General features: G+C 43.6%; 1 protein-coding gene across 5 annotated transcripts in view; it reads left to right on the forward strand.

Annotated features, from left to right (window-relative positions):
- The first annotated feature begins 377 nt into the window (after positions 1 to 377).
- Positions 378 to 21,797, forward strand: part of EHF (ETS homologous factor) — a 47,910-nt gene continuing 26,490 nt past the window's right edge. For 2 of the 5 annotated variants that reach the window (XM_023738271.1, XM_023738280.1), the window contains exons 1-2: positions 378 to 513; positions 8,584 to 8,658. The gene's annotated coding sequence lies outside the window, so the exon portion shown is untranslated. Of the gene's footprint in view, positions 514 to 3,163; positions 3,309 to 8,583; positions 8,659 to 21,797 lie in introns of all 5 variants that reach the window. The other 3 variants (XM_023738277.1, XM_023738273.1, XM_004369786.2) reach the window with 3 other exon arrangements.

Below are 21,797 nucleotides of genomic sequence, written 5' to 3' on the forward strand. Positions count from 1 at the left end.
AGACTGCCACATTTTTCAGCTGGTGGGTTCAAACCGCCGACCTTTGGGTTAGCAACCGAGTGCTTAACCACTGCACCACCGGGGCTCCTTGCTGAAAAGAACAGTCACCACTAAATCAATTCCTCATCCATTAACAGGTTGTCTCTCTGTTCTTGAGACACAGGCATAACCTGGTTAGACCTGTTTTGTTTGAACACTAACGTGTGAGATGGCCAAATGCAAATGAGCCAATGCTTGCAATCCTTTATTTTATTTTTTTAAAGGGCCCAGCAGCCAATCAGAGAAGGGGGAAGTGACTTAGGGAATTCCCGGTCGGTGGCTTATTGCTTAACATCCTACAAAATGATTTAAAATTATTGTCATATGCATTTATCTTCACTCTGGTGAGGGCTTAGGTGTGATAACACCCGTGGTTTCCCATATCCGTAGGAGCTGGCGTGTTTGCTGCCTGCTGTCTCCCTTCCATTAGCCTCAGCTATTGGATTTCCCACCCAGAATCCTTAGGTAAATGAGGTAAGTTCTTATTTTTAAACCTTCTTTTGAACCTTGAATTAAGACACCTGAATGGAAAGAGAAGCTTACCGAATCAGACAGATGAAACTAAAACAGACTTCCCGTGGCAGCTGGAGTCTGCTATGGCAGGAAGTGAAGCTCGCCTTACCTGTGGTTACCTCACAGCTTCTTATTAGAGTTTTATTTTGGAGGGCACCTGGGCTATTTTGGATGTTATCTATCAATCCCCTGCATCAAGTCTGAACTCTCAATTACTGTGAATTTAAAAAGCCACCTGCTTTCCCTCTAGCTGTGTGGCACAGCCATTTCCCCAGATTGAATTCTTCCGAAACAGACAGGTAGAGAAAGGTGACTCTGATACAACTCAGTGAGGAACTAGTTGGCTAAATAACTGTGGGTCTCAGAGCACATGGTCACACTTTCTAGAGATGTCTTCTGTTGGTAATTTTTCTGACTCATGAGTTGTAGGGAAAGGCAAGTTCATCTTCAGTATGATTTGGTGTTGGCAAATGACTGGAAATGGGCAGGGGCGTACTTATCCACACTGGAAACAGTGACTAGGCAGCCAAGGTAGGTAGGTGCACTGGGGAAAGCTGCACACCTAAAAGACTGTCTAGAAAAGAAATCAGTTTTGGCAAAGGGCTTCACCACATCCCAAGAGGACAAATTAACCCTTTGTTTGTCCCATACTGGAATACTATGACCAGACAAGCAGACGTGGCTCAGCAGCAACAAATGCCTTCTAAGACAGGGACTCTTTTGATTTGGTTTGGACACCACGGAGAAGTGTTGGCCCCAGTATGGATAGAACTGGGAACAGTGGGGAAATAATCTTGTTGGTAAATAACAGCATAACGGTGGAAAAGTGATTTTTTCATCATCCATCTTAGTTAGCTAAGACTTAGCATACACCCAGGATTGTGGGACCATGTGTCTTTTTAAGATGAAATGGAAGATTCTGTGAGTTCAAGTTCATAGATGTCCTTGCTGGTTATCTGCACTGACTTCAGCAACAGGGACAGAGTGAGTGTTTGATTCTTTGAGATGGAAAGTCTAATTCAGGAATTGGTTCTGTAGGCATGGTTGTGAGGATGAGTGTTCAGACAGAACTTTTCAATGTGTGCAGGGGCAAGTCCGGGATCATGAGTGACCGTGTGCTAATTCCACTGAGGTCAAGGAAAGAGTCAGTTTCTGACAGGAGAGATGAAGGCATGTTAGTAGGAAGAACTTCATGGATAAGAGATGCTATTAGAAAAGGCTCTTCGGAGATTTTTAAGACTGGCTTTAATAGCTGCACTTTGAGTTTGTAGAAGGCTCAATTTGTCCTCTTTTTGAGACCTAGAATTCTGGCACTATGAGAGAGCTCATCAATCCCATCTTCTTATAACCTCGAGTCATGTAGCACCATTGTCATTTCCACACCATAATCACTAATGGCTCATGAGGATAGATTTTTAAAACAATGAAATGAGGGTCATTTGGAAGTCCATAATCACATCTGAAAAATAGTAAATATAAGGGAGAAGATCCTTCTCCATGTTTCCAAGATATTTTATGGAGGCATTTTAAAAAAAAGTAACCTCAAGGGAGAAGCTGGGCTGTAAGTTCTCTTCTGTTGCTGTTCAAAATGGTGTCATTACTCGGGACCTCTTAAGGGTGGTCTTGGGTAGGATAATGCATTTGATCTAGGCCTCATATTTACAAAAGGTCTCAAATTCAGTTGTATATGTTATTTTCTGTTAAAAGTATCTATTTGTTAAATTAAAAAAATACTCTTGATATTTTCATTTTTAAAATATATTCTGAGCTTCCAGAAATGGAAATACCTTAAGTCTTTCTGGACCTATGAGAAACCCTACATTTGCATTCATGAGTCCATGTTTATAGGGACCGTAAAGTGCTCCCATTACCTTGCCAACTTTACCCATATTCCCTCAGCAATATCTTTTTTGATTCCTCAAGAGGCTGAGACAGAATGGAAACTTAGAGGTTAAAATGCTTATTCAACTGCAATAAATTAGCTAATTGGAAACTGGAAGGAACTCATATCAGGTCTCTGGTCAGAATGTTGGTGCTTTTGTCCAAAGTTCACTTCTAGGAAAGTCAAATTTCGCTTTCTGAAATCTTGCAACATTTTATTCTCTCCTCATTACCCACTTCCCAAATTAGGGAATTTTAGCACTGAGTTGTGTTCATTAGACAATCTTGCTTTTCTGAAAGCCCAGTTGTTAGAACCTTGTTAATGTTACAGCATCAAACACATAGAGGCTTATACAAATCATTGAAAAGTTATTCTCTTTTCTTCTTCCTCCAGAAAGAGTCATTCCTAAGTCCTTCTAAATAAATGTGATTTTCAAAGAGCTCTGGGAGATGGGGTGGGATGGATACCAAGAATGCGTGGTGGAACTGCTCATACACTGGAGAAGCAATGCCACGGTTCTGAGGAACCAAACATAACGTCCGAATCTGATTTTTGGTAACACCATTTTGCTGCCATTTCAGCTCAGTTCTCTTGTTAAGATCACTCCCTGGTAGTCTTGAGGTGACAGTCATTTCTGTTGTGGGTGGGGCCTGATCGGGAGTCATTGACTACACGGCAGACAGGCTTGGTGTTTAGAGGCCCACATTCGACCCCTGGCTTTGTTACCAGGTAACTGAATGAAACGCAGTGGCTTGCAGCTTGGGAAAGCCGAAACTCGGGTGGAACCATCATCTAAAGCAGAAGCAGGAAGGTAGCCATATCTTACCCCAGTTCTCTTACATCTGTTGCTGCATAACTGAGGAGGAGAAGATAGGTAATTAATTTTATTTAAAGTTTTCTTATCTATTTTTTAATACAATTTATTAAAATATATGATTTAATAATACAATTATTTAATATGCTATATTCCAAGGAACAGGCCATTTTACTTTTCTAATTAAAAATATGTGACCATTGTTAGGTTTGTTTAAATCGGACAGGGTTTTAAAGGGCCAGACTATTAAACTGTGCAGGAAACAAAAAGTGCGGTGGTGAGAATGGCTCCCATAACAATGAATAGTAGAATAAGACTTATTTTCAAGCTAAATGGTGTTAATGTAGGGTATGCTGGAGTAGAACTTTCCATGGATCCCCTCAGAGTGATTTGATAAACACTCAGTTGCACTTCAGAGGCAGGAAAAAAAAAAAAAGATATTTAAGAATCTTCCCTGGGGAATTTCAGACTCAAGCTTTTGAGTGGCCAGAGCACAGTGCTGGGAACACCGTGGGTAGCAATGCACAGGGTCTGCAGCTACAGCTAGAAGTCAGGGGACCTGGTTTTCTAGCCCTGGCAAAGCTGTGTGGTCTAGAGCAACATACTGCACCTCTCTGGGCTTTAGCTCCCTCATCTGTACAAAGAGGGGTTTGAACTCTGATGATCTAGAAGGTCCCGTTCAACCCTCATGTTCTGTGGCTCTGATGGCCTGGGGGAGCCAGCTGTGTGCAGAGGTCAGCAGGTTTAGCCTGGTCCGTGAAAGCTGAGGTTGAGGAGGGCGATGCACTCCTAAGGATTACACAGGAAAGCAGATTCTCATGGGCCGCTTATCAGTAGGACCCTTTAAATGGCTTTCCTTGGGGTCTTTATAGAGTTTTGGCTACCTAGTCAGGGGCAGATTACCCAGTAAGCAAGGTGAAGCATTGGCTTATTTGTGCTTACTTACTAATCCGTAGTGAACATTTCTTATATTCACTATAGATTAGTAAGTAAGCACAAGTAAGCCTGTACTTACCTTGCTTATTGGGTAATCTGCCCCTGTAACTAGTTGAGGTACTAAGACCCAGCACCTGGAGCCTTTATTGTTGTTAGTTGTGAGTCCATTCTGACTCAAGGCAACCCCACGTGTGCAGGGTAGAACTGCTCCATAGGGTTTTCAAAGCTGTGACCTTTCGGAAGCAGATCGCCAGGTGGAGGCCTTTATTAGGGATGTTGAAATCGACTTCTATGACCACATTTTGACTTTATCAATTTACGTCATGGTTACAAAGCTAGTGGTAGTGTAGAAGTGGATGAATCAGACTGTCTCATGACCACAGGGAGCAGTTGGTGTATGTGAGCGGACACCCCACTGGTGTCTTCTACAAAACACCAAAGCAGCCTGCTGAAAAGTGTGAACTTTCAGGCACTCAGAGTCTATTCACTTTGATTGGTGCTGATGAGCTCATGTGACTGATTTCTCATGATGGATTCACTGTTCCTTGAGGAAGCTCCTGTGGGTCATCCTAAGGGGACCATGGCTGGTCCAGTAACTGGATAACCCAACCTGGAACCAGGTGTCTCCAGACAGCCTCAGCTCTGTATCTGGAGCATCTGGAACGTACAACAAGGTCAAGCAGGGTGGCCCATTTAAAGAGGCTCCTAGGATTTTAATTGGCCTTGTTTTAAAAGAGACACCCTGTAAAACAGCTCCTTTGAAAACTGATTTCACTAGCACCTAACCTCATTCCCTCTTGGGTGTGTTTTATGGGGCTGGGCCCCTTGTTTTTGCTCATTTGATTCACATTATCTCTCCTCCTCCAATCTTCCCCCACGCCCTGGCCCTCACCCCTAGGGCTCAGAGCCTCCCTTTTTCTCTTTCTCAAAAGCATCTTCTTCTTTATTAAGGTACCTGTCTATTATTTAAAATATGGCCAGCATAGGTACATTCAAAACATGTTTTCTGATGAAAAAAGCAAGAAATAAAAAAGGTAAAATACCCATTATAGTGTTTTGAATATTAGAATACTAGACCATACCCTAGTGCCACTATTTTAACATAACAACTTAGTTTTACTTTTGTATAACCTTGTCTATATGTCCATTCAATTTGATGTTGTTGTAATTGTCATGAACTTAAAATTTCATATTCTACCACCTCCCCCTCACTTTATACCATAGACACAAAATAAACAATCTTGAAGGCTAGGACTTTATTGGTCCAATTTTGAATGCTAGAAATTTTAGTTAGCCTGACAGCCCTTTCTTAGCCTGGTGCAAACTTCTTCCAAAAGTCAGTTGACTCTTTCTTAGGACCTTCTACTTTTTGTGCATGACAATGGAATTTGGAGAATATGGCTGCCTGTAGAGATTATTCTGGGATCCCTCTTAGGAATGTTTTTAAAATCCTCAATAGGGCTGATGATATATTGTAGTCCAGGAGGTGAGTGGGTCTGAAAGGTGAGGGCTGTCTTCATGGTGACTACTGACAAGTGACTTTGGGTGCATTATGTAAGCTCTAGACTCTAGGTTTCCTCATCTGGAAAATAGGGTTAATAACAACTACTTCACAGGGCTGTTGTAAGGATTAAATTAGACAAAGAATATGAAAGTTCCCGGACAAATGCTTGTGAGGGAGTGAATAATTACTAATTTGTGGAATAGGAGTTGAAGACAAAGCCTCAGCTTGGGTGTTTTTAGTGAGTCTTCATTGGATTGAAGTGAATGATTCTGAACTATTGTTTTCCTGTTTTTCCATACTGTGACCTTGAGAAAGAAATATAACAGGGTTTTCTCTGGAGAAGGTGGGCATCAGGGAGACAGGATGAACTATATTAATGCCAAAACCAAACCTGCTGCTGTTGAGTCAATTCTGACTCATCGCGACCCTATAGGACAGAGTGGAACTGCCCCATAGGGTTTCCAAGGAGCGCCTGGTGGATTCAAACAGCCAACCTTTTGGTGAGCTGCCGTAGCACTTAACCAGCACATTAGCGGAGACCTCCAAATTGAGCCTGTCTAGAGCTAGTTGCAATCCACAATCCGTGGGGGTCCCCAGGAAAACCTGGGGCAGGCCCACAGCATGCTCTTATCCCTGTGTCTTGATATCTGTCATGTAGGGCCCTCCAGAAGACATTCACCCCCTTTTAGGCAGTTCACATAACTAACTTCAGCTCATATAGCATCGCCAACACTTAAAATTCTTGATAGCGTCTCCAGATGCCTACTGACCACTGCTGCTGAAGGCATTCCCTTGGATACCCTTTGTTGTTGTTATTAGTTGCCATCAAGTCTATTCTGACTCTGGATGACCCCATGTGTATAGAGTAGAACTGCTCCACGTGGTTTTCAAGGCTGTGACATTTTGGAAGCAGATTGCCAGGCCTGTCTTCCAAGGGGCCTCTGGGTAGGTGTGAACCACCAACCTTTTTGCTAGTAGTCAAGCGCTAGGGGCTTTAAAAAGAATTCCTACTTATTTCGCCTAACCCTGTGGGGTCTGCCTCCTGGTAAGTTGTACAAATGAGGTTTCTGGCCACATGGAAGTGGGTTCTAAATGCTATTTGAGTTGAACAAGAGTCCTTGCTGTTAATAAAACAACAAGGGCTCCTAGCCTAGAGTTCAAGGGTCTCTTTGTGTCCATGGATAGAATTCAGGGATCTGTGAACTTGGATGTAAAAAAAATTACATCTTTATTTTCACTAACCTCTAACTAAAATATAACATTTCCTTCTAATATGAATGTGAGCAAAAGACCACAACAGTTTTAGCTGTTAACTGTGACTTTATCACCAAGAGAAATCACAGACATTTTCATATTACATTATACTCTGCAGATTTCTCAAAATACAGTTGACATTCATCACTACTTTGATGTCGTGGAGATCATTAAACCTGTCTTAGATATTTTTATTTAATGTGTTAATAAAGAAGCACGTATATTATTAGGATGTTGTTGTTGTTAGGTGCTGTCGAGTCACTCCTGACTCATAGCAACCCTGTGTACGACAGAAGGAAACACTGCCCGGTCCTGCACCGTCCTCATGATCGTTGCTATGTTTGAGCCCATTGTTGTAGCCACTGTGTTGGTCCATCTCGTTGAGGGTGTCATACATTTATTTTAAAAAGTATTTTGTTAATTGTATTCAATATGAATATCCTTTCTGATCTTACGTATTTTACTTTGTACATTTAAAAACATTTTGAGAACGGGTCCATAGGCCTCACCTGACTGAAAAAGGGGTCCATAGTACAAATAAAAGGTTAAGAATTTCTGATTTGCAGTACTGTCTTGCACACGGCAAATGAAATGACTTCTGAATGGCATCAGCTGATAGATGATCTTTGCCAAAGCAGAGGAATGTGTTCCTCCTACTAACTATCCCTGCCTACAGGTATCCTTGGAGGTGCTGAGGGATCTTGGCATAGCAATAATAATATTAATAATAATAACTATTATTATTATTGTGGTAATGCTGGCTGACATTTATTGAGCACCTTTTGTAGACCAGGTGCTGTTATAGGAGTGTTCCGTGTGATATTTTGTTTTGTCTGCCTAACACCTCATGAGGTAGATAGTGGGGCAGTCAAAGGCAGGAAGGACTCACCCCTTCCCTGATTGTGATAGAGCATCAGTACAAGAGATGGCAAAAGTTGAGACTGACTCTCCAGGCCGGCTTCATGGGCATATGACCTGTGCAAGTGCCCAGGGTGCCACACTTAGAAAAGCCCCATGCTTGGTAAATGCACTGTTGTTGCTGCCTTGAAATTCTTAATACATTTTGAACAAACCAAAAAAATCCAAACCAGTTGCTGTTGAATCCATTCCAACTCTTGGTGACCCCAGGTGTGTCAGAGTAGACCTGTGCTCCCATAAAGTTTTCAATGGCTTTGATATTTCAGAATTAGATTGCCAGACCTTTCTTCCGAGGCACCTCTGGGTGGATTTGAGCCACCAACCTTTCAGTTAGTAGCCCACCACTTAAAGAGGCCCTGTATTTCCCTTTGTACCAAGCCCTGCGAATTATGTAGTTGGTCCTGCCTCTGGATGAATTTTTTCAAATGCATGACCACTCCCAAGGCTGGGAAGCTGGGCAGCCAGTGTGGAGAGCTCTCCTGCTCGTTCTTATCTTGCTCATCTAGCTGAGCTCTGGTGTAAAGTTAAGACTTGTCAAAGAGGAAAATGTAGTTTTCAAGTTGGTGATAATTATCATCTTGTTTGAGCACCAAATATTTCCTCCAAAGTAACCGGAGAAGTAACAAGAGTAATCAACCGAAGGGGATATGATCCCTTTGGAAAACCTTTCTGGTGGGGAGTTGCTTGTCTTGCTGATGGGGTTTTTCATTTTTCTTTTTCCAGAAGGTTTGCTACATAGACCAATATGAGCCAAGAGAAGCAGCGCAAGGGCTGTTTTGGAAGGGAAAATAAGACCAGGTGCGTCAGTGTCTCTTGTTCTTGTAGACAGGCACTAAAAAGGAATTCATCTTTCTTGCCTACTGTCATTTAATGATTATCTGCACACAGAGAAGTCCCTGCTCCTTCTAAAGATGAGGTCCTCTAATTTGTGAGAAAATTCAGATGTTATTTGCTTCTTAAGCTGCCAGTGGAATAAGCCTTGTGAGATTCTGTATGTGTTTTAGGGTTAAGTTTTTAAAAACTGTTTCAAGGTTTGAAACAGGGTGGTGGCCATGGGGATGGTGGGAGAGGGGGAGAACCTTCTAGATTTATTTGTCTGAATGATGGAATTCAGGTTCCCCGGATGACACATCCATAGTATTTTCTAGTCTATGTGATGGTCACAACACAAACAGGTGTGTGACTGCTCAGAATCAGGTGCTCCTCCAAAGGAGCCACAATTGTCCCTTAATTTTTCAGCAGTTTTTTTTCCTTGTTGTTATTACTGCTCTTTTATGATAGCTAATAAGTCTGAAGTGGCTTCAGGCAGCCAAGCCCAACCCCTGAGTCACTTTGGCATTTTCAATAGGAAACTGGACTGAAGTTCTGACAGATGGGTTTGCGTGAATTAGGATTTCTGATGTACACTAAAGGGGAACATGACTGTGAACATACAGGATGTTTATGCCTCGTGTTCTCATTTAGGGGAGAAACTATGGACGCTGTACTTAAAAGGATCCCAACTTTCAAATTAAAAGTATGAGATCCTAAGGGGCAGCTCCTTCTCTTTAGAAGAACAAGGATCCATTTTCAAAGTTACAAAGAATTATGCTCCTCCTCCCCAATACACTTACTATAATATATCCAGTCCACTTACTAGCTCTGTGTCTTTGGGTAAGTTGCTTAACCTCTTTGTGCCTCTTCATCTGTACAATGGGGATAATATTTGTGCCTAGGTTTGGAGTTACGGTGAGGAATTGAGATACTTTATGTAAAGCCTAGCTCATTGCCTAGCACATTGCAAATGCGCAATAAATATTAACTAGCTCCTTGGAAACCCAATGGGGCAGTTCTACTCTGTCCTATAGGGTGGCCAGGAGTTGGAATTCACTCGAAGTCAATGAGTTTGGTTTTTTTTTTATCATTACTGTTATACTTTTTGTTGTTGTTTCATAATCATACAGTCTGGGAGATTCCAAATTGGTGGCTGTTAATCTTTTTTTTGGCTTGAGCATCTTGGTCTATTCCTGGGAGGGACCTTTGAATCTCAAAATGGTCAAATCCATTGTTCTAGTTCATCCCAACCCCTCCCTGGCTCCAATCTCCATCTCTTCCCTCCCTCCATCCTTCCCGCATTCCTGCGCAGTTGGTCTTATTTATTTTTCAGTCAACTGAGGGTGTTGTTGAATCTTTTCTTTTCCTGGCTGCCCAATTTGGTTCCGAGGTGCTCCACTCCCTGCCCTGCTCATGACAAGAATGCTTGGGAATGCTCAGCCAGCCATATCCCTTCTCTGTCGGAACACCCTGTTCTTAACACTCCTGGAGAAGCTACGTTTCTGTGACCTTTCCCTCGTCTCCTGACTTCCCTGTTAAGCCAGTGGTCCAAAGGTTAAGGAGAGATATAAAGAGGTTTCATATGATGTATGTGTTGAAGGCTGGGTGATGATGGCATTACTTAATTACTGTTGTTGTGATCTCCCTTTGAGTGATCTGTTTAGCTCTTTGTGGCCCTTTTGGGCCTGAGCTCAGCATGTGATATTTACAAACTAATGAGAAACGAGAGCATGATGATGGTTGGATTAATGAGAAATCATACCTTGAACATCTCAGGCCCTTTTTGACGTGGGACCTGGACTTCAGATCACTTGGCAAGGCATGAGTTAGTCTACACAGCCTGTCTTTGAGGTAGGTATAGCTAGCCTTATTTCCCCTACGGGAAAGGTATGGTTCAGAGACTCGGTGTTTTCGAATTATGCTCTTGGGCTAGGGCTGACAGTAGGAAGTCAGTGGGAGAGGCTAGACTGAGATTCAGGCTTGCTGAGTCTTCACTTTAAAAGGTAACCCATAGACCACACCTACTCCCTCAACTCTATTGACTTTCGGAAGTCAACCATTTGGAGGAGTGTGGTTTGGGGTTTGATCGTATCCCAGCAGCCTTTTCTCTGCCCTTGTTAATCTGATTCATGATCTGACCTAGGGCTGGCTGGAGGCCAGCCATGTCACCCTACAGATCTTGGACACCCCTCAGTGGCCTCACAGAACCAGCCAATGGAAAAGTACAGTGTCTTCTGCTTCCTGGCCCTGCCAGCTCCGACTGGCCTGATTCAATACCTCACTTAATTCTGAAGGAGTGGGAGGGTCGCATCCAAACTGAAAGTGCAGGTTTTTCTTTGGTTTTTTTAGGAAAAACAAATTGGCATGAATGCTCAGTCAAACCAGCTCAGGCTGTTTGGGCAGATGCCTTTCTTTGCTTTTTTCTGTTTATTTTCCAACAAATCAGTGCTTAACTGCATTGTTGTTATCGGAGCAGAGCAACAGGTGCAAAAAAATAACTCTGCTGCCAACTCAAATGAAAAGGTAGGGCTTATACCCTCTGGGAGGTATTCAGAAGATAACAGAAGCCCCTGCCAGCAACTGAATCAACAGCTCTGTTTACGGTGGGTTTTATGTTAACAACCTGCTCCTAACCCTCTGACACATAAACACACCATTGTCTCCGAGAGAGACATTCAGCCATCCAGACAACCAACTGCTTTATTCTGCCCTGAGTGGAGATCGGTTTTGGCTGAGGTTACTTGGTGAAACTCAGGGACATTATTCTGTCTGCCAATTCGATGTCATAGTAAAGGGTTTTTCTGTGAAGGCAAGGGCATGAGGTTGCCAGAGAGAAGAGGATCAGTCCTGCTTTTAAACTTAGTTGAAATTTTTTTCAAGATTGGTTATTCTAAAATGCCAGAGCAGGTCGCCTGGCTTTCTCTCCTCTTGCTCCATTCCATTCCCAACAGGAGGCAGGGAATGAGCTCAGATGACTTTGGAAAGAGCTACCATTGTTTTGGAAGCCGTGTCCTTGCTGAATAGTCCATGAGGGCAGGGCAGCGTCTATGTTTTGCTCACTATTGTGTCCCTAGGACATAGCTTAGTACCCAGTGTCTAGTAGACGTTTGGTAAACACATACTAATTAAGGGGATGAATAAATATTTGTAACAGTATTTCTGGGAGATAATTTCTCTCCTCTGAAGGCTAACATACCACTTTTCTTGGGTATGAAACCTAAAATCCAGGGTTGAGTAATCTTTTGAAAGACTAAGGGTGACTTAGCCAGTCATGAAATTCTTTAAATGGAAGTGACCATCTTAGAGACCCTTTGCAAATGCTGTGTTCAGAGGCTTTGCTTGTTTGGCCTTCAGAGACTTACACTGTTCAAGTTAACAATTTGGTGGTACTGAGCATTAGGGACTGCTGTATTTCAAGTTGGTGAATACTGTGGTAATAGATTTTCTACTGATGGAGCTTGAATTCTCTGGATTGAATGTTTTGTCTCAGACTTTATGAGGATTTCCTTGGGTTTAGTGGATGTTTCCCTCAAAGCTGGTATCTCTTGGAGTTAGTCATCTTGTGGTGGGAAATTGAGGGGAGGCAAGTACGTGAGTCTGTAGGCTAGGAATTCTCAATTGTGAGGGTGTGTAAAGATTCATCAGGGAGGTTCTTAGATGTGCAGATTTTGATTCAGAGGTCTGAAGGAGGACCCTGGGATCCTTCAGATTTAACCCTTCCTCAGGTGATGACGATACAGGTGGTCTATAGATCAAACTTTCAGAAAAATTTGCGTGGCCTCTTCAGCCAAGTAGGAAAATAAGCATCCTAAGAGTAATCCTGGGCATTCTAGCATACCTGTGTCTTTACAAGGACAGAAGGTTATCATAAGAAGTAAGGCCTGTTTTTTTTTTTTTTTTTCTACACCTTCCTTACTCTATGATTCCTTATGATCATGTGGTTTTAGAATAGGGAAAGGGGCATGGTGGGCATGACAGAATCTGAGGTTGAGGGGTGGCAGGGAAAATGGTGAATGCTTTACTGAATGGTCCTGCCAGGATATAGCAAGATTCCTACTTCACTGCTGACAGAGAGGGACAGTGGGGCCCTACCTGGTCTCATTGTGGGACACAAAGTGACACCCATGCCAGGTAAGAGAGCAAGAATGGAATCTTTCAGGCCTTCTCGCCTTGGTTGGAGTAAACTTACATCTCCCAAACCTGACTTCACTACTAAGTTCCCTTTAAATTACAATCCAGGGTGAGTGCAAGAGAGAGTTTTTAAAGAACTTGTAGGTCAGGGATCCCTAATTTGTTGTCCATGAACCTTCTAGGGGACAATGGATGGTCTTTAGAGGGCTTTGTTATTAGTTGATTTTGACTCACAGTGACCCCATATGAAAGAGTACAACTGTCCCATAGGGTTTTCTAGGCTATAATCTTTATAGGAGCAGATAGCCGGGTCTTTCTCCCTCGGAGCTGCTATGTGGATTCGAACCGCCAGTCTTTCAGTTAGTAGCCAGACACTTAGCTGTTATGCCACCGGACCCACAAAACATAGGCAAAACCATGCATAGATGTACATTTTTGGTAAAAGGAGAGAGCCCCAGCATCTACTGAGGTTTCAAATGGCTCTGTGACCTTCAAGATTCAAAGCTTACCCTATGGGTCTTAGTTTGTCATATCTGAATGGGATTGATAAAGGCCCGGTGTTATCTAAGGTAATCTTGTCTTTTGATCAACTTTGGTGCCTGTTGCTGTCAGTATCTGCCGACTTGTCTGGGTCTGGCACCAGGGATGATAAAGATCAGCATAATATGTATATTTCCAAATGGGTCACTTTCCATAAAGTATACCAGTCTTGGCTTCCCAGTACTGCACCATCGGTCACGAAAACACTTGAAAGCCCAGGAATAATGCTTCAGAGGCTGCCCCTGGGAACGTGAAATGTCTGTGTATGAAGGTTTGCAATGACCTGTGATATAATCCCAAGAAGATCAAATACATTCCCCAAGCTTGATTCACATTTTGATTCATTTGTAAAAACAACAGTTATTGTCTACGTTACATTCAGTTACCTTCAGAATTTTCTTTTCTCCTACTTGGGAATAGTTCTTTTGAAATGACAGTCATTTTGAAACAGGAAGTCAGTAAGTGGTTGCAACATCATTAGGGCAAATGCTGTGAATTCACCTGCTGGTAACTTTGATTAAGGATTTAGAATGGTCTGGACATCGCTGTCATCACAAAAATAATTATTTAAAGTGCCTAATTGCTCCTCTGGCCTGAGAAGCAAAAATATCCACATGAAAGCCAGTTTGGGGATGATACGGTTGAATGAATAAAGAGCAGGGAAGAAGGCCGACTGTGGCTTTCGCACTGACTTGCAATTCTCTGGGAGTCCCTGAGGTCCCTGGCGGTGCAAATCGTTTGCCCTCAGCTACTAATCTAAAGTTGGCAGCTGGGTGAGGGTGAGTTCAGGGCAATTTTCTACTCCAGTAAAACAGCCCTTCTTCTCAGTAAAAAGTGGCCAAGTTCCTAGTGTTTGTTACTAGGCTGTCACTGTCCCAGTTAAACTTCTTTTCTAGCTCCAATTCTTACTAAGCTGTATAATCTTGAACAAGTTACCTAACCCCTCTGAGCCTCAGATAGGCTATATGTTAAATGACTTCCTAATAGTACCTGCCTTCTAGAGTGTTTTTTTTTTCTTTTTTTTTTTGAGTATTGAGTGAGATAATGCATTTAAAACCATTAGCTGGAACTCTGCCGATGGAGTGGTTCAGAGCTCGGCTGCTAAGCAAAAGATCAGCAATTCAAATCCACCAGCTGCTCCTTGGAAACTCTATGGGGCAATTCTACTCTGTCCTATAGGGTTGCTATCAGTTGGAATTGACTCGATGGCAACAGGTTTGGTTCTGGTTTTTCAGCACAGAGCTAGCACATTTTAAGTGTTCAGTAAGCCTACTACTAATAATAAACCAAAAAACCAAACCCATTGCCATCAAGTCAATTCCGACTCATAGCGACCCTCTAGTCAGAGTAGAACTTCCCCATAGGGTTTCCAAGGAGCAGCTGGTGGATTCGAACTGCCAGTCTTTGGGTTAGCAGCTGTAGCTCTTAACCACTGTGCCACCAGGGCTCCATAGCATAGGTATTTTATTATTATTATTAAAGCATTTGGTCCTGGGTCTCAGTAGTCCTACCGCTGAGTGAAAGAAATACCTCCCTCCAGCTGAGCAGACCCAAGCGGGCTGCACTTGTCTCTGCTGGGAGGTGCTCTGTATGTTGAAGGAGGCCCAGTCCACCAGTTTTAGGCCTTGTTAGGAGTCCTGGGACTGAGCAAAGCCTCCTGGGTTCTGGAATGCATGCCTCCAGCTTCTTGCCTGAGTCCCAGTGGTGTTTCTTCCCTTTGCTTTTCTGTCCCAACTAGCCCTGGAGGTGCAATTGTTAAGTGCTCAGTTGCTAACTGAAAGGTCACAGTTTGAACCCACCAGCGACTCCATGAGAGAAAAGACCTGGTGATCTGCTCCCATAAAGATTACAGCCTAGGAAACCCTATGGGGCAGTTCTACTCCGGTCATATAGGGTTGCCATGAGTCGGAACCGACTCAGCACACAACAACAACAATAGCCCAAAGCCCAGACCCCATTCCTTTACAGTAATTGACCATTCCCTGTGTTAAGGGATCCTGTAGGATAAAGAAACCCTCTGGGCACACTCTGCTGGGAGCCTCCATTTTAGACATGCTGCTCTCCCAGTTCTATCCTTTGTACCTGTAAACCAGCTGTGGCGCGTAGGAGTGCAATGCCAGATGGTAACCCAGAGTTTGCGGAGGTATGCCCTCCCACTGGTCTGGCCACCTGGGGCGCAGTGTGTCTGGTGACAGGAAGAACACTTACCACGGGATGGCTTTCAGTCCCTGGGGCAAGGACGGTGCCTAAAGGGGAATAGCACACCTTCTGTGAGCAGGGGCCAAGGCGCTCTGTTCATAGCTCAGCTGCAATGGTGCATCCACACAGCAGCACCCAGAATAGGGGCTGGGGAGGCAGGGAACCCAGTCCTAGGCTTGACTGTGCCAGCTAGCTGGAATTGGAGAATATTGTGTAGATGATAGAGGTTACAGGCTTTGCTTGAAATGTGAGGAACTTGGCCCTCAATTTCCTCCTTGGAGGTATAATAAAATATTATTATTAATAATAATTATTATTATAAAAATGAGTCAGCATTTATCAAGTATGTTAATATGTGCTAAACACTATTCCAAGCATTTACAGGTATCATCTCATTTTGTCTTTCAACGACGCTTTTTGTATCATCCCCATTTTATAGATGAGGAAGTTGAGACCCAGAGAAGTTAAATAACTTGTCCTTGCTTGCCTCAAAAGTAAATTGGCAAAGCCAGGGTTTGAACGGTTACCATCTAACTTGAGCCTGGGGCTTCCAACCACTATACTATCCTGCCTCTGAGGAGTCTACCCGCACTCCAGGAATGTCCCCAAACCAACAAACACAGTTCAGAGAGAGACTTGTGGGCAAACCCTATAGTGATAGCTAACATATACTGGGCGTTTGCCATCTACAAGATAATTATGCTTGTTTAATCCTCACATCAACTCCATTTTCCCCATTTTTTGTCATATGGGGAAACTGAGGCTTTAGAGAGGCTATGTTTCCCCTCCGTTAACACAACCAGCCAAGTGGCAAAATCAAGATTTCAACCCTCACCATCTGAGTCATGAGCCCTTGCTCTTAAGAGCTGCTCTCCCAGAAATTCAACAGTGCTAGGCTGAGTTTAAAGCTCCTTGCACACTTGAATACATTCTTTCAGCCCAGTTTCAGTGGAGCCCAGTCTCTCTGGCCAGGCCTCATGGTCTCCCATGCACAAAGTTACCACTTGAACAGTAGTCAAAATGTGAAGTTCTTTTAAACTTCAGGGTCAGGCCATGTGCTCTGTTGCCCACCCACCCCATTTGTCCAGCCCACAGGTGATAGCCGGTGGTGGTCTGGCTGGCATTCCTCTGGAAAGAAATCGTTCCTTTGATGAAGGCCTGGAGGGAGAGCTGGTACAGTGGGTGGTGGGTTCTCTCTGTGATCCAAGTCCATAGTCCATGGTCCATGTAGGACATTGTGAGAGTTTGCTGGGTCTGCTTGACAACATTTATCTGAAACTTCCCATTATAAAAACAAGGAGCAGAAGGTGACCTATCTCTCCTGCCATGGACTCAGGCTGTGGCTACTCGGCACAGCACAGTACCTTCTCCCTGCAAAAGTGAGTTTCAGATAGGCCAAGCCCTGGTAGGGACATGGTGACCCATCATATGTAGGGAGTTGTGCCCGCAGTCCAGTAGGTCCTGCCTAGAAGGCTGGCATGAGCTGCTCATCCGTAGTTTAGTCTGTTGGGTAATACACCACGGCTCCTCCTCTTCAAATAAAGAGCAGACTTCTGTCTCCGGAGCTATCAGCCTTAGAAACTGTTGCATGAAGGCATGATGTTTTGGGTGAATGTGAAAGTCTGGGCTGTCAGTGGGGGCGTCGAGTCAAATACAGTTCTCTCTGATTGTTCCTACATAGGAAGGGAGCTAAGAGAATATATGTGGAAACTCCCCTGGGGAATCTACATTTCATTTCACACCTTGGGTTGGAAATACAATTTACAGATTTTTTTGTGTGTGCAGTCTTTAATAGCCTGACGTAATAATTTAGACTATATTCTCAGAACACACATAACCTGGAAATAGACAAAGATGGCGCAGATACTCAGAGTATTTTCTTAAACCTCCACTTATTCGGCATGTGCCAGGCCCTGTGCTGAGGGCCTTTGCTCCCTTATCTCATTTAATCCTTCAGCAAGCCTACGTGGTAAGTTCTAATGCTATACCTGTTTCCCAGGAGAGGAAGTAGCAGCTCAGAAAGGGCCACAATTGCCACACCAGCAGTAGTAAAACCTGACTTGTCTGACGCCACAGGCCTTGCTTTGAACCAGTGGTCTCAACAAGGGGTGATTTTGTCCCTGGGGACATTTGGTGGGGGGGTGCTATTGGCATCTATTGAGTAGAGGCCAGGCTTGCTCCTAAACAATGCTCAAGACAGCCCCCACCACAAAGAATTATCCCGCCCAAATGTCAGTAGTATGAGGCTGAGAAATCTGCTTTTAACTACTACCTAGCAGGGCTGAGGAGCCCTCATGGCACGGTGGTTAAGAGCTATGGCTGCTAACCAAAAGGTTGGCAGTTCAAATCCATCAGCCGTTCCTTGGGAACCCTATGTGACAGTTCTACACTGTCCTATAGGGTCGCTGTGTGTCAGAGTGGACTCAGTGGCAACAGGTTTTGTTTTTCGGTTTTAGCAGGGCCGAAAGGAGCCCTGGAAGTGCGATGGTTAAGCACTTGGCTGCTAACCGAAAGGTAGGTGGTTCGAAACCACCAGCGGCTCTGTGAGAGAAGAGACCTGGTGATCTACTCCTGTAAAGATTACAGCCTTGGAAACCCTATGGGGCAGTTCTACTCTGTCCTATAGGGGTGCTGTGAGTTGGAATTGACTCGATGGCACACAACGACAGCACAACTGAGGATCACACACACACCCCCCCACCCCGACCTCCAATTTTCCCCTCGAGCTGGAGATGAAGAGAAGGGAGTCTTTCCCAGCTTACTTTACCCTTCCTCGGGCTCTGAATTGAGGAAAGAGTCCTGGAAGAAGTAAGATGTGTTAGAGGAACACCCTGACAACTAATGTTTAAAGATAGGAAAGGAAACAAGTTTTTATTGATGGTATGTGTACCAGGTGCCAGCCTAGACACTTTCAAGCTCATTATATTATTTATTCTTCAAAACAGCCCTCAGGCTTAGTTAGAGGAAGTCAATATTATCCCACCCCTTCCCCTGGCCTTTTTTTTAAACCAGTGAAGAAATTGAGACTTGGAGAGGTTAGCATCCTCGAAGTCACATGGCTCAAAGATGAGGGCTAAATTGTAACCCAGGCCTCCGTACTTCCAAAGCCTCTACTTCACATCCATGATACTTTTTTTTTTTTTAAATATAAAGGTAATCATGAAAGCTATGCTGAAGGTATAAGGAATCCTGGTGGTATAGTGGTTAAAGTGATTGACTGCTAACCGAAAGGTTGGCAGTTCAAAACCACCAGTGGCTCTGTGGGAGAAAGATACGGCAGTCTGCTTTTGTAAAGATTTATAGCCTTGGAAACCCTATAGGGTCACTATGAGTCAGAACTGACTCGACGGCAGTGGGTTCTTCTGGTTTATGCTGAAGGTAAATTGGGCAGTTTAAGGGAGAGCATTAAATAATCCCCTTATTTTTTAATTAATAGTATCTTTTTTTTTTTTTTAAGTAATCACCACGTACCATAGAAAGTCTGCATTAGTAAATGGGAGCATGGGTGAGTTAGTTATAATAATGTTTAACAATTCTGAAAGCATGTTTATTATCTATTATCTCATTTCATCTCCTCAACAATCCTGTGAAGCCGTTTGGGGACAAATGTCCTCATTTTACACCTGAAAAACTCGGAGGGGATATGACTTCACCAAAGGCCTTCAGCTAGACTGGCCAGGGGCCTTCTGTGCCCACCCTGAGGGCGCCCTCCCTGCAGCTTCCCAGTAATGTCACTAGGGTTGGTCTCACTCAGTGTGGGTACTCATGGTGTCACCCCCCACCATTGACCTCCTCCCATACCAGACCATACTGAATCCTTAGTAATGTTTATTATCAATTTTAATCATAGAATACTATGTGATATCTACAGTTATAAAATGCTTAACTGTAATATTTCTTAGATTATATGAATATTAACAAGAAAATTGTTTTGTAAAATCTTTCTACATTGAATTACGTTATTAGTTACAACATTATTAGTAACAGAGGAAGCCTTTTTTGATTTTTCTCCTTCTCCTTTAATTACTACTTCATTCTCAAGAAAGTTATTGATACAGGTTCACAAATACTACTTACCACAATATTGTAGCTAAAACACCAGAAATTTTGACAAAATCAGCGACTATAAAAACACCAGCAACAACAAAAACAACAGCACGAGCTTGTAGCATGTACAGATGAAACAACATGATTTGAAGCATCATTATAATTGGGTAATAATGACCGCTCTGACCAGATCGTATTAGAAGGTTCAAAAAATAAATTAGCATAGAGTTCTAGCCTTGTAACTATACTGATAGGTATAAGCTCGGCTTTTGAAAAATGTTTTTGTTGTTATAACTAACTACAGGGATATTTTTTATAAAAAAATAATAAATATCTGCTGAAACAATGAACAAAAATTTTATAGACAGTCATTTTGGTGTCACTCCCCCTGACAGTGTCTCCCGGTGCTGTCCGCAGCCTCTGCTCTGCACCTCAATGACGCCATGCAGCTCCCTGCTGGGTTGGTGAGGAGAGACACGACCTTTCCTTACATGCCTGGGTGAGCTCAAGTGAACTCTGACTCACTAAGGGTTAAGCCACATAAACTGTTTTATGAGTAGTAACCATTTAATGTGCCCTATAAAAAACGGCCCCTCACCACGCTGGCTGCTTTCCCTTGGAAAGGGGGTGCCAGCAGGGAACAGAACTCGAACTTCAGGCCACCCTCTGGGTGGGGGTGGGGCAGGTACAACACTGCAGTTCTGAAGGCTTCTTTGTGGGTTAAGAGTTCTTCTGGATGCTTCCAGGTCATGGTGAGAGATGAAGTCTGATCGGAGAAAAGGGGCTTGTGGGCATTCAACTCCAAGTGGAGAACTGGCTCATGTTGTCCTGAACATTTATTGAGCTCTTTCTTACTATCAGAGCCCTGGTGGCACAGTAGTTAGGAGCTTGGCTGCTAACCAAAAGGTCAGCCGTTCAAATCCACCACCTGTTCCCTGGAAACCCTGTGGGGCAGTTCTACTCTGTCCTGTAGGGTCAGTATGGGTCAGAATCGACTCGACAGCAATGAGTTGGTTTGGTTCTTACTACCTGCTAAGCAGTGTACATACATGACCTCACTTGATTCTCACAACCCTTTGAGTTTGGGGTTGTTCCTATTTTACAGTTGGGAAAAGTGAGGACCAGAAAGTTTTCAGCTAGACAGACTTGTAAGTTATTCAAAGTTATACGCAGTAAACAGGGGATCTGAACCCACATCTCCCCACGTCCAAAACCTAGGGGCTTACCCTCACACCATCTTGCTCCTGTTTGTTGGGAGGCTGTGAACAATAGCAAAAGCACACAATGGAAAAAAAACCCTGAGCCAGCTGAGAAGGGTGCTCATGGTTGGCCTGGATAGGTCTTGCTCCCACTGAAATGGCCACTTTGAAACAGCCTTGGGGGCAAATCCACTTGTGAGAATTGCAGGGAAGCCTTTCCTTGCCCATCCTCCCTGAGCCTGTGGGGCCAATCCCTCCATGCAAATGGGCTGGGCACTGAGCTTCAGCCCTTTCAGGGTTAAACAGTAACCTTCCTACTGCTTGTGGTTGAGCAAATGCTGGCAAGGAACAAGCCCAGCCTTGAGCAAACAGAGACGGGGCCATGTCTCCCACTCCCAGCCTCACCCTCTGGAGACTTGAAGGTTTTCTTTTACCTTGAAGTCCCCAGTCTGATCTCTGAGCATTAGGGCAATTGCTGTAGAAGGCTGGATGGGAAAATGCCCAGCTAGTGTGAAAATGAGAAGGGTTGACTTGGGTTAGTTTTCCCTCTCTGAGGGTGAGAATCAAAGAAGTTTCTAGAAGGGAATTTAAGGACCCATTTAGTCACCTTCTTTAAATTTTCAGATGGGGAAACTGAGGCCCAATGTTGTTTCTGGTTCAGGTTATCCAGAGAGGCAGTGAGTTTCCTCAGCATAACATCTACCATATAGTAATTGTGCCCTACTTTGTGCCAAGTGCTCAAGATACAGAAATCATTTAATCTGCAACCAATGTACATGGTAGGCATGATCACCTATATTTTACATATGAGGAAACTGAGGTTCAGAGAGGTTAAGCAACTTATCTGAGTTAGCACTAATCTTAGTAAGTGTGGAGTTTGGAATCAACCCAATTCCTTATGGCTTCGAAGCTCTTACATGCAGTGCCAGGAAGTAGAATCCGGCTCTCCTCTCTTCTACCCAGTGGTCTCTTCACTGTTACAGCATCCACCATTCCCACCCTACCTTT

This window comes from Trichechus manatus, unplaced genomic scaffold, assembly GCF_000243295.1.
Source record: "Trichechus manatus latirostris isolate Lorelei unplaced genomic scaffold, TriManLat1.0 scaffold00006, whole genome shotgun sequence".
Classification (NCBI taxonomy): domain Eukaryota; kingdom Metazoa; phylum Chordata; class Mammalia; order Sirenia; family Trichechidae; genus Trichechus; species Trichechus manatus.